This window comes from Macaca mulatta, chromosome 14 (genome assembly GCF_049350105.2).
Source record: "Macaca mulatta isolate MMU2019108-1 chromosome 14, T2T-MMU8v2.0, whole genome shotgun sequence".
NCBI classification, from domain to species: domain Eukaryota; kingdom Metazoa; phylum Chordata; class Mammalia; order Primates; family Cercopithecidae; genus Macaca; species Macaca mulatta.
The window spans coordinates 87,895,496-87,909,205 of record NC_133419.1 but is presented as its reverse complement, the minus strand read 5'-3'; the positions used below and the strand labels follow the sequence as shown (position 1 = coordinate 87,909,205).

General features: G+C 47.7%; 1 long non-coding RNA gene across 2 annotated transcripts in view; it reads right to left on the bottom strand.

Annotated features, from left to right (window-relative positions):
• LOC144334442 (uncharacterized) overlaps positions 1 to 13,659 on the bottom strand; it is a 94,636-nt gene extending 80,977 nt beyond the window's left edge. For both annotated transcript variants that reach the window (XR_013404249.1, XR_013404250.1), the window contains exons 1-2: positions 5,428 to 13,659; positions 2,921 to 3,040 (exon numbers count right to left, since the gene is read on the bottom strand). This is a non-coding gene — a long non-coding RNA (uncharacterized LOC144334442). The remainder of the gene's footprint in view (positions 1 to 2,920; positions 3,041 to 5,427) is intronic.
• Positions 13,660 to 13,710: the final 51 nt, after the last annotated feature.

Sequence of the window (13,710 nt, the reverse complement as noted above, 5' to 3'; positions counted from 1 at the left end):
AAAATAACATACACGAAGGAATAGTAATGTGAAAGAACTTTTAAGGAAACAGAGAAAAAACAAATGATTCTGTTTGGCTAAAGGGAAGTGGTAAGAACCCATAGCGCATGGCTCAGGGGGCCTAAACTTTCCCTTCCAAACTCAGCACTTCCCAGGGGATGCCATCCACAACTCAGAAATACCAGCCATTGTACCCCAACCAAAGGAAATGGGTCAGTAGCAGGAATATTACCCTTGGTGGACAAACAATAATCTTCCTAGAGACTCTTCTACCAAGTCTATTCTTTCTAAACCTTTATTCAGCTGAGGTCACTAAATTGACAGCATATGAGCGGAGGCTGCAAGAGCCATTTGCCACTATGTGGAGAAAGCCTGTTTGAAACTAAGGCCAAAGTGAAGGAGACACGGAAAGACACCTAGAGAGAAACAGAGACAGAAAGAGCACCTGAAGGACACAGCTTGAAGCCTTAGATCCAGGCATGCCTGCAATTTAGAATTTATACATCTTGGAATTTCCAATTACATAAACCAATACTTTCATTTTCTTGTTTAAATGCAATGGGTTCTTTGTCCCAATATAGTGAATTTTAGATACACTTGGACACACCCCAATGGGTGTATCCAAAAATATGCCTGCAGCTCAAGAGACTGTCAGGAGGCACCAGTAAATCTGGAGATACCACAATGGGAATTGAAATCTCAGGAGTGAATGTCACTGTCAATGGTGGGTACATGGATGAAAAAGCAGTAGGCCTGCTTTTTGTGGGGTACATAGCCAAGCCTATAAGGAGAACAGCAAGGGGAATCCGGGCAATAAGACTGAGAAAAAGCCCTCAAAGAGGCAGAAGGAGTACTGCATCAAAGAAGAGATTGCTCAGCGGGGCCAAACGCCACAGAAATGTGAAAGGAATTACCATGTTATAGGAAAGTTGGGAAAACACTTCTTTCCCTCATTTCTCATGTCAAGGCTATAAGGTAGGGTAGGATAATTGCTGTAAGAGGAGTCAAAGTGTAATTGGAAGTCAAAGGTCAAACTCTATGGTCATTTCTGCTTCCATTTTACTTGACTTTTAACCCTCTCTTACTATGTTGACAAGTCCCCCACTGAATATCTCTTCTCTTGATTTCAGTGCTATCACTGTCTCCTTCCTCTCTCCTGACTTCTAGTTCCTACCTTCTCGGTGTTCTTTAGTGATACCTCATTTCTAATCAACCTCTTAAATCACAATGTTTCTCAGGGATCAGAGGCTCTCTTCTTACCATACACTTTTCTTGGGCCGTGTCATTCATTTGTGGGCTCTGCAACAGTCCATGACTGTTAAGTTCCTAATATGATCCCAGGGTCCCTAAATGCACACCTATAGGATGGGGGCTGCTAAAGCTGTTCAGTGCAGGAAGGAAATCTTTTCCTCTGAACAGACTTTAAATATGTCCACAGAGGATTATGAACAAAGAAGGACTCCCCTGAAAGGAGAGCCAGGGGCCATCACGGCCACCTACAGATGTTCATGCTGAGCACTGCACAAGAACACCTAGTGGAATAGCAAGCTGAGGCTGAAACATGGCCTGTAATCCTCTCTTCAAGCCCTCTGCTGAAGCACTGCACGCACCTGGGAGAAGGGTTGTGGTTTCCTTATAAGCACAAAGACACTGTCTGCTTGCCAAAGCCATGCACCAGCAGGGCAACGACCACCCAGAGGGTTGCCCTTTTCTAATGTATATAAAAATGAGGAATGGACCAAGAGTGGCCCTGGGAACCCAAAAAACAACGAATAAGGGAGATACTCAGAGAAAGCAGAACTGGGGTCTGACAAAGAAACTTACTGCTCTAATGATATCAAGGAGTCTTCAGAAACCCTATCCAACAGGACTGATGATTGTTTCAGATAAGTGACTATGCCATGTCTCCTTTACTCTCCTTTTTCAACAGCCTCTATAGTGGTCATTCTGCTCCTGCCCCACCACTGCATACTGAGTATGCTGAGAGGTGCAAAGATGGCTTGGGCTTGCAGTGTTCAGGTCAATAGACAGGAAGGACATCCAAATGTAATGGCAGGTCGTGATATTGTGATATAATAAGAAATACATATATCTGCCCCTGCTTCCCAACATAGAGCTCCTAAGACCTTTGTAGATAGGGGTGCTAGAAGAATCTTCTGTTCTAATATTTGGTCTATGACCACAGTTCCTGACACAGATTTCCTAAATCCCTGGGAATCTCCTGGGTGATAGGAGCATCTTTCGTTCTAATGAGGTGATTCTTTGTGGGCTCCTGGATGGCCTCAGGATGGGTCTGGTTGCCAGGGAAGCAACCTTGTGATTAGAGGATTGGAACTTTCATCCCCACCTCCAAGCCTCTGGGGAGAGCAGAAGGGCTGAGGACTGGGTTGATAACCAATGGCCAACTATGTTACCCGTGAACACACCCATCCCACTATCAGGTAAGTCATCCACAAGATGGCTGTAGCCCATCCTGTCACACTCTCACAAGTCTGAAGAGCAGGAAACAGCCTGCTAGCTGTTTCTCTATCAAGGAATACTGGAGGTCAGATACCTTCCACAGTTGGGACCAAAAGCCTACTGGCCTTCTCAGGTGCTCTGTGCGCTGCCACAGGCCCCAACAGAAACCGTCTGTGGTCACATGCACATCCAGCTCAAATGGGCACCCCGGTCAATGACCTGTAGGGCTTGTGCCTGCTGAACAGACTGCTTGGCTGCCAGGAAGGTGGTCTCAGTCACATCAACCCAATCCCAGGTAGCTCCCTCCTTTGTTAACTGACGCAATGGTTTTATCATTTGAGCTACATGGGGCACAAATGTCCACCAATATCCTAGGACGCTCACAAAAGTTTGCAGCTATCTCACGGTGGTGGGCCGGGGATTTTGTCAATGATGGCTTCTGGTATGGCCTTTGTCTTACCTGACCAGATAACTTCCAAGGATCTGGCAGATAATCCAGGCCCTTGGACCTTGGATTCATTGATGCCCCAACCACATGCTGCTAAATGTTGCTGCAAGAGGGCCGCCGCTGCTTCTAAATCTGGAAGAGAATTAGAGGTCAACATAATATTATCAATGTAATGGAATAGGCAGACCCCTTCTGGATATTGCCAGGAGGCTTAATCCACGGCAATGAGACCATGACATAGGTTGGGCTATGAACATAGCCCTGTGACAACACTGTGAAAGTCCATTGTCGCCTTTCCCACATGAAGGCAAACTGTTCCTGGCTTTCTGGAGCGCTGTTGATGGAGAAAAATGCATTGGCTAAGTCCACTACATAATAGTATTGTGCCAGTTCTGTCATCAAATGGTCCATTAAATTCATGATTGACAGCACAGCTGCATGCAAAGGTGGTGTTACTTTACTCAGTTCCCAATAGTCCACCATCATCTGCCAAGTTCCATCAGGCTTCCTAACTGACCACACTGGAGAACTGCAGGGGCTATGGGTGCCACACACTATCTGCACCTCCTCCAGCTTTTTAGTTGTCTCAGTTATCTCTGTATGCCCACCCAGCAAATGGTATTGACAGGTGGAAGTAACTCGTCGGGGTTGTAGCAGGACCCAAGGCTGGTGATGCGTGTGTCCATGCAGCACCGGCTTCATCACATGCACCTGGAGTCCGAATTCCCCAGCCATGGTTTGTAATCCCAGGCTATGTAAAATGTGCACCCCCAGAATGTATTCTTGTATGGGAGAGACATATACAGTATATAAACGGGGAGCCAAGCAGCCAGTGGCATGGTACAGAGATACAGGTTTCATGTTCACTGATTGGCCTCCACGAGCATCAATGTATGCAGCTTTGCCCATGGGTTCCCATAAACAAGGCTACAATCTGTGCCAGTAGCTACTAACACCGGCACCTGCTGTACGTTGATGGGGGACCAGTGGATTGCTAATTCCACCTATGGCCTCCAGTCACCCTGTGTCTTCCCAAGCCAGGCACCTCAGCCAGTTCTCTAATCAAACAGAAAAGGCTCTTCATTTCCGCCCTGGCTGCAGCGAGCAGTCTCTAAGCTGGAGCTGCCCAGGCGGGACAGGGTTGCACAGCAATGTCCTTCTCCCGCTTGGACATTTTCTGGAACTGCTGCTCCAGAGACAACTGTCTCCACAAAATTAAGAGTACTTCACTGGGCTGCTTATTGATTTTCTCTCAGTCACCCCTGGCCAAAATCAAATCTATCCACGTCTGTGAGCATGTCACTCATTGGGGCCCCCTTTTATCCCATGGAGGAGGGGGAGCTTCCCCTTCTTTACAGCACAGACCCCTCAGTCGTGCTGATGGCCTTCTGTTTCCCCAAGAGCCACCATAGCAGTGGTCACTGCATGTGTGCGGCACCCTACATAGGGGGTGAGGACAGCAGCTAGAGAACCAAAGGCACTCAGGGGTACAGGCCCCAACACGAGATCCCTCATGTAGGAGGTGAAACGTTCATCAGTGGTACCCAGGTATTCAGGTCAGACATAGCCTGCTGCATACCCATCTCCCAGATGACTTGCACCAAGTCGGCATACGACTACTGTTTACTCAGTTTTGCGTATTTCACTGGCGTCATTTCACACAGTCCGTATGGCTGCCCACAGCCATTCAATCCGGGTGTGTGATCACCTTGCCCCGCCATTAACTGCCTCCTCACTTGAAACCGCTGACAGAGGGACGGGTGAGTTGTGATGGTGGCCAGCTTTTCCATCTCAGAGGCAGAACAAGAAATACTATCTGCTCCCTCATTTCACAAATGAAGCATCCAGGCAGGCAGGGCATCTCCTGGACACTGGTGGCCCTGCTTGCCTAATTCTCGCAACTCAGTTGGGGTATAGGCAATATATGAAGTGTGTTGTGTTACGGTGGGCAATCCCTGAGCCTGCCCTTGGGGTCCCAACAGCTGTTCATGATCTACCTTCTGATGGTCCACTGGGCGACCCTGCAACAGGGGTTCCTCCTCCTCGGTATCAGACCAAGTGGGGAGTCTCCGGCTCAAACGAGGACCCAGGCCTGCATTCACGGCAGCCCCTAATTCTTTTTCCAAGCTCTGAAGCCAGGCCTTCATGCGCCCCACCTGCACCTGGAGGTCTCCATTTACGGCAGCCTCTAACCCTTTTTGACCTGTGTAGCCAGGTCTCCAGGCACCCTGCCTGCGTCTGGAGGTCCCTTACCTCTGCTGCATCCCTCAGGGACTGGATGTGTACTTTTTGTAGCACAAAAACCCCCATCCGACTCTGCCGGCAAAGGCTCCCTCCTTCTCAGTGCTGTGTGCTTCCTGTTGCTCCAGCACCTTGTCTATGCCCGCGGGAGACCCGTCTACCACCACCCAGGTCTCCACCGGAGCCCATCCAAGCAGCACAGCTGCCAACAGTACCACCACAACCCATGTTGCGGCCATATGGCCAACCCAGAATCAGCAGGGGCCAAAGGCACTCACCTCAGGATCCTGTTCATGACACCAATTGTCAGATTCTATCCCAAACTGAGGTCTGAGGGGAGTCGGTGGGTGGGTAGCTGGAAAAAACACTAGGGGAATCGCAGGGAGTTTTGACACGGCTTTATTCTCTTTCTGGGTGCGAGCCTTGTGTACAGTGTTAGCAGAGTAATTATACCTTTTGTAGACAATAGTGGATCTAGGCCAGGTGCAAACTCACGTGAGTGATCACCTAATGTGCCTCAGGCGGCGTGGTTACATGATGTGTGGGGTTGTGCACCTGTGCTCCAAACCCATCGAACCATGCTGCAGGGAAGGCTGCCTCAGCCTGTTCCTGACTAAAATGCAGCCATCTCCCTTACAATGTGTAAACAGAAGTTATTGGGTAGGACTTAAAAAGAAGGTAGACAGCTGCAGGCATAAGCACTTTTCTTTTTTTAAAAAAACCTTCCACCTTTTTTTCCTGCTTTCTGCCTGGAATGCAAAGGTGATGGCTGTTGCTCTCGCAGCGATATTCAATTATAAGACAAATCCGAGATGGGGGATACATACTAAAATGGTGAGGCAGAAAGACAGGTAGGTTCCTTGGACCCTGAAAAACACCATGATACCAATGCACCAGCCCACTAATGTGAAGCACAATACATTTCCATCTGGTTTAAGCCACTGTTCCTTCTGGTCTTTGACAAGAAAGTTTCTTCTAGCAGCTAAATGTAATTCCTAACAAATATACTACAAATATGTATAAGATTCCCACATTTATTTATCAATAGTTCAGATCTCTCCCAATAACTCCAGAACTATCCTCCAGGTGGATGTGCCAGCTGCCTCAATGACAACACTCTCAAAATCAAACTCATTATCACTTTGCCCACCCCCAACCCTCACATCCTGCACTGAGTCTGTTCCTCAGCTTGAGGGGTGATGGATAAGGAACAAAGAGCTGACAAGCAACAAGCTCCGGGTCTCAAGAAGAGGAACATGTACCATGACTGGCCACTTGGAGTTAAGGGAGGAAGGACTCCCAGCCACAGGTCAGGGCGTTTCCTGGACCGAAACGCCACTGGAGACTGATCTCAGGTGCAGCTTGTTCTAGACTGAATGTCTAAGGATATGTAAACACCCATCATGAGCAGGGGAGGCAGTAACGAAAGCCCAAGATGGCTCTCAGGAAGCCCCAGGTGTTTTTTATGAGAGTGTTAAAAGTGGCTGAGTGGGATGGCTCACACCTGTAACCCCAGCACTTTGAGAGCCTGAGGCAGGCAGATCGCCTGAGCCCAGGAGTTTGAGATCAGCCTGGGCAACAAAGAAAGGCCCTGTCTCTACAAAAATTAAAAAATTAACTGGGCATGGTGGCACGTGCCTGTAGTCCCAGTTACTGAAGAGGCTGAAGCAGGAGGATCACTTGAGCCTGGAAGGTTAAGGCTGCAGTGAGCCACGAGCCATGATCATGCCATTTTATTCCAGCCTGGGCAACAGAGGGAGACCCTGTATCAAAAATAAAAAATAAAAAAATGGATAAGTCAGTTGTTACTGCTGAAAACACCTAGTAATATTTTATCAAGGAATGACTGCGGATGAAATATTGGAAATATCTATCTCTCAGGTAACAGGTGGCAGCCAGGAAATGGCCATGTGTTCAGATGTCTTGGGCCTGAGTAATAGTATGTGTATATGTGAGTATGTCATGGGTGTCTATGCTCTGTATGTGTGTGTGGTGAGTTGGTGCAATGTGTGCAGAGTGTAAACATGTACACACATCTATGCATATGCAGGTACCTGCTGTGTGTGTGGACTGTGAGAGTTTGGAGGGAGGCAGTGAGTGGGGTAGTGACAGACTGCTGCCTTTCCATAATGGAGTATCTAATATTGTGAGAGTTTATCCTTTACCAAGCACCTTCAGGTCAATGTGCTCATTTGGGCCTCACAAAAGTTTATAAGGTAGGGACTAATGTTGCTCCTATTTTTCAAGTGAAGGGACTAAGACACAGACAGGTAGAATCCAACTGAAAAGAACATCCTGCACAAAGGTGTCACAGTGCTGGGCTTTCTATACGAAGCTGTGCGAATGGAAGTTCTCTCAAAGGGAGAGGAGACAGCACCACCTAAGTCAAGAATTTGTGTCCATTTGTCCATTGCATGCTCCTGCCTCCTATGCATGCATTTATCAATTCATTTATTCATGCATTTTCATTTATTCAGTCTCAAACATGAATTCGGTCTCTCTTGCATGTCTGACCAGCTGACCTTAACTGTGTGTGAGAGAAACAAGGTAAGAGGCCTGGGTACCCACAAGTGGCACTAACAGTGCAAAAATGACCCAAGTGGGAAGTGAGTGAAGGAAGGGAAATTACAAAAGAGAGAGTGGGCAGAATTTAATTAAATTGTGAATACATCCCAAGCTTTCTTTTCTTTACATTCAGGCTCCACCTGATTGAATTTCAGAACCCTAGAGTTTATGTTCAAAATGCCTTCTAAAATTAGCACGCACAGCCCTGCAGTTTCTGCAACATGCTCTCCTTATTAACAACACCTGCCCTTCTCCGGCACCACCCACATTTCCAGAGCACTGCTCCAGCTAGGAGGGAGCAGGGAGTTACAAGGCCTGGTTCTACTTCAGCTCTGTCAGGAGAGAGCTGGGTGGCTTTGGATAAGACTCACCCGCTGGGACTCCATCATTTATACCAAGTCAAGTCAGCAAAGCAGGTACAGCTGTCCCCTTAGGGATTTGGAGAAACACTGTATCAAGCTCTGCATGTGGGGACATTGCAGGCATTGGTGCCAGGCCTGTGAGCTTCTGACCTGATAAGCGCTGCTCCTTGTTTTTGACTTCCCAAGTGCTTGCACGCCTCTTCATTAGACCAGTACATCTTCCCTTCAAGACAGGCATCTAGTCCCACTTCATTCGAAAAGTGAAGTTTTAGAGTGGTTTGTAGGCTTGCTAGAGGCTTCAGAGCAAGTCAGTGGATGAGCAAGAAATCAGACTCAGAACCCCCCAGCCAGGGACTCAACCATTCTCTCCTTCCTTCTTTCCACGTTTATTATATACCTCTGTGTACCAGGCACACAGCAATAAACTGCACCTGGTGTCTGCTGGCACAAAAGTGCAGTCTGAGGCAGGTGGGAGGGAAGTCAACAGGCAGTCACCCCACGACAGTGACAGTGCTGTGGTGGTGGTGTGGCAGGATAACCAGTGAGGTATGGAGATGTAGCTGGGCCCCTCAACTTCAGCCTGCCCTGGGGAACTAGGAATCACGCTGGGCTTTGCCAGGCATGTCCACTGCTGTGTCCCAACACCAGCCTCCCCATTGCTCCCAGTGTTCCTAGACATCCACGGTGAGCCCTGGCCTCCATTTCCTCCGGGAGCCTTTGTGTGCAGAGGCTCAGAGCCAGAAGGCCACCCCACACGACGAGGCCCTGGGGGGATTTTGGAATTAGGTGTTACACTGACAAGGTGCACACTTACTTCCATTTTAGTATTTGCTATTGGAAAGGGCTGCTTGAATTTCTGGGAGAATTTTATCCCCTTCCTTCCAGGTCATTCTGAGTTTCCTTTATAATCTCATTTTTAACTATATGTTGTTTTTCTCAGCTCAAATCTGCTCCCAATATCAAGGCTGTTGGAAACATTTTTGGATTCTGTTATGATAAATGCCATGGGGTGAAAATGTTATCTTAACAGCTGGCCCCAGAGTTCTCCTTAGGGAGGGAACCACCTTCGCTTTGAGAAAAAACCTTAACAAGGACCTTGGGGTGGAAAGTGAAAACTACAGGAATCTTAGCTACAAAGCCACTGGCTAAAACGAACTTGGAATATAAGAAAGGAATTTGTTGTAGCTCTAGGGAGGGAGCAGAAACAGAGGGATGGAGACTGAAAGGAGAGGAACAAGGAGAATTAAGATTAAGAGAAGTCTTTAAGTTAAGATTAAGTCCAAGTCACTGGCAGGCCCCCAGCAGTGGGTGGAGTCCAGACCCCGACCCCAGAGATAGTTTAGTACCAGCGAGTTGTGAGATCCAGGATGCCAAATGTTCCCCCTGAAAGTTCATTGCTGTCATGTACAAAGTCACTTATCTCCCTCCAACATTTTAGCAAACTCTGTAACACTCACGAGCACTGTACGAGTGGAATTTTTTTAAGGCCCTGAAGAAGGGGCTGAGCTTGTCTAGATCAATGTCACAAGGCAGAAGTGTTCCTGAGAAGATGAGCTGCTCTCGTCCCCTGGGAACTTGCGGAAATCTTGGGACAACTTTGGACTTCTGCAGAAAAGAACTGTAGTTTGAGGAGGCCAGGGTTGACATGTGAATTAAATAAATGCAAAGCAATTAATTAAACCAAGTGACTAAGGGTGCTGGGACAAGAATCTAACTTGATAGAACCCTGCCTAGGAGCAACATCACTGCTCCATGCTCTGCAAAGTGCTTTCTCATGGCGCTGTCTCATCTGATCTCACACCACTTCTGGAAGGCAGCCTGGATGGAGAGGCTGATGCCTATTTTACGGCCGCAAAAAAGATGTTCTCTTTTCATGTCCTTTCAGGCCTGAACTCTCTGAAGCAGATGGAACTCTCCTTGAAGGCTCACCAGGAGTAGAAACCAGAAAGCTTGTTCTGCTAAACCTGGAAGATCAGCACCACGAGAGGGGGAAGGTGGATGAAGGGGTGATTTGTCTGAAGTACTAAAAAAAGGCTTTGTTCTGCTCATAGTTTGAAAAAAACAAATGTGTCCATTGCTTCTGTGGTTTCGCAACGTACATTTTGGTATCACCTGGATCAAGTGTCCCCAGCGAACAGTGGGTTCTGACACCCTGACCTCAGCTCCAAGTTCCTCCTCTCCAAGGCCTGGTGAAAGCCTCTAACGTTTCTGTGTCCAAGTCAAAAGTCCTGAGATCTGCTTTATTTCCACTTCTCCTCAGCAGGCCCTACAATTTTTTTTTTTCTTTTTCTCAGTCTCACTCTCTCGCCCAGACTGGTGTGCAGTGGTACGATCTTGGCTCACCGAAACCTCCGCCTCCCAGGCTCTAGCGATTCTGCTCCCTCAGCTTCTCAAGGAGCTGGAATTACAGGCGTGCACCACTACTACCCGGCTAATTTTTGTATTTTTTGTAGAGATGGGTTTCATCATGTTGGCCAGGCTAGTCCTGAACTCCTGACTTCAAATGATCCACCCGCCTCTTCCTCCAAAAGTGCTGAGATTACAGGAGTGATCCACCGTGCCCAGCCAGCAGGCCCTAAATTCTGCTAGCCGTCTTTCCTGTGCTCCAGGCTGCTCTCCTATCCTTCAGCACTAGGGCCCTAGGTGGGATTCACAGAAGGGATTATATCCCTACTGAGTGTTTACCTGACGATTATATCCCCTTTCTTAGGGTTTACCTGCCGAGCCAAACGCTCTCTTGTCCTCACACCTGCCAGGGAGGCGTGCTTCCTTTGGGGCCCAAGGCCCAGAATGCTCTGAACAGATGCAGCTTTACCTCTGTTTCACGCTCTGCTGGGTTCCTCTCTTAGATGTATTTTCATCCTGTGAGTTTTCTTTGGTGGAAGAGAAGGTATTTTAAGCATTTTTGGAGCAGAGGAGTAATTTCCTGGTTGTGATCCAGGCTCTAAATTGCTTCCTATCCCCTGCCTTCCCTGCCCCAGTCCCTGCCTGCTTCCACACACCAGACCAGGCAGATGGCTTCCTAGCTTGGCTCTTCCTGTGTAACACATCCCCCCAGTGTGGGTGCGGATATGGGGTGGGGAAGGATTAAGCCTCTTGTGTCCTCTGTCATAGGCCATATAAACACCTCAAAGACATCATCCCTTCCAGAACCCTGCACACATGTGATACATCTAACGCATAAGTACATGACTACATGAGGGATCTCATCATATCCCCTTTTGTGCTTGAGTATAAAACAGACAAACTAAACCCCTCTATTTCCATGAGCTCATACACAATTAGAGTAAGGACTCCAGCTCCCAAATGAGAGCTAACAGTCCCTAACAGCCTTTGACTAGGAAGTGGGCTTTAAAATAGATCATGCCAAGAGCTGTGTTACCCACTGATAGTTTAGGGACAAGGTCTGGGTGCCCACAGAGCCTAGGTGTCGAGGACGAAGGAAGCCTCTGCTGGGGAGATGAGCCTGAGACAGGTACAGAAGTCAGATGGCACATGTGGCCAGGACAGGCCCCAAAGGGGACCAGCTCACCTGCCCGAGCACATCCAGGCATCCTCTTTGCAGAAGGCTACTCTGAATCTCCCTCCAACACACTGTGACACCCATTTCTTGCAAGTCATCTGTTGCTCAGAGGAAATGCTAGACAGTGACTGGGCCATAATTATAAACACAGGTGGATGTGTGACATTTCCGAGGGCTAGGCTGGGTGTAGGGAGGCAGGACGGTAGGAGGCTGCCTAGGGAAAACATTTTTCAGATCTGGGGCTCTTGGTATACACCACTGAAGGGCTGCCTCTATGACTGAGATAGCTGATAATTCACTTGTGCCCCGTCTGATCTGGGACTTAGACCCTCTCAGCACTTCCTGCCAACTCGACTAACGGCCAGATGGGCTTCCTAAGAGAGGGGCATCGCCCAATCTGCAGGAAACAGTAATTACAAATCAATGTTTGTGGGGCCTAACTGGGGTCGAGCCTGCAGAAGCTGGGTTTGTGGCCGGTCTAGGGATCCTGCCGGCCTAGGGTGCTGACGTGGGGCAGGGATGAACACCAATCTGGCCAGGCAAGCGTCACCAAGCCAGATCCTGCCCTGAGCCTGAGCCTGAGCCCGAGCCCGAGCCCGCGGGTTGCACTCCAACTAGCGCTCGTGGAACACGGGTGCCACCTAGTGGCCACATCTGCATGACTAGCGCCCAGAGAACCGCCTGTGCGGCGGGGATCACGATAGCCACCACATGACAGTAATGACATCAACACTACATCAACACCACGCATCTTTCCAGCCATCCTGCCCTCTGCCCTAAGGCTTTGTTCAGGCTAATCCCTCTGTCATTATAATCGCATTAATTACAATAGTAAAGAGTAGCATCTCCATCAAAAAGAACAAGACTCTCCACCATCTATTGGGCACTTACTTTGTGCCATACACTAAGCTAGGCACATGGGATTAGAAATTACCAAGCTAAGGTCCCTTCCTTCATGGGACCCGTATACTCAGATATTCGCAATTAACCAAAATATAAGACATCGTAGCAAAACAGATTCAACAACCTGCAGGGGCACAGATGAGGTGACAAGTCATTGAATATCAGGAGCTGGTTTTTAGGTGTCATCAAGGATGCAAAGGATGGATAAGATTTCAGCAGGTGACAAAACGGAAAACATTCCAAGCAAAGGAATGGGACAGTGAAAACAATGGGTCCAGGAAACAGCAAGGATAGCTGCCGAATATTGTGTATGTGTGTTGTGGGGGGTAGAGGGGGGTACCAGGACCCAGAACTGGCTGGAATGTGAAGTTATGATAACTTGTGATATAAGCCAGTTTCTGGGTTTCAACTTTTCTTCGGAGGCCTAAGATAAGCCACTGGAAAGTTTGAAGCAAGAATATCGGTTGTTTCTTAAAGATCTATTTAAGAGGCGAGTGTGCAGAGATTGGTTAGGAAAAATGGCTGCAGCATTTGTTACAACATAATTCATTCAACATCCAACAGATAATGACAAGCCTGTTATGAGCCAGACGCTGTTCATACAAAAGTCTCTTCTCTCGTGAAACCCACATTCTGGAGTTTGATGAGAGAGTGGGTAGGAGGGATAGAGAGGAAACAGATGCAAGATAGTGCAGAAGTTGAATGTCCAGGACTCTGATGGCCAAAGAGGAAGAAAGAGGAAGGAGTAAAAGATGTCACCTAAATGAGAGAGAGAGAGGTGAAGCCACCGATGCTGGAAGAAAGGGCAAGTCTGTGGGGAAAGGAAATGAGTCTGCTTTGGTAATCAGTAAATTCAACAAGCAACTCCAAAGCAAAAACTCTGAGTCCACAAAATCAACATTACATTACAACGACCCATCTCTCCCATCCCATGAAAATTCAGACTAGGTTTACTGCCATTATAGGTTAAAACTGTGCTGAATTAGTTGTCAAATACAAATCTCTATAAACAGAAAAGGAGAGTTCTCTTGGAGAGAAAATGAACCTTTCAAGATCCAAAGAGGAATGATGACTTGCCTATTAAAAAGCCGATCATAATCCCCAAAGACACAATCCTGAATGCCATAATCCCGAACGCTGAAATCTCAAAAGATAAAAATCCAGAAAACATAACTCTGACAAAAATAAATTGGTTAATTATTTAAAAT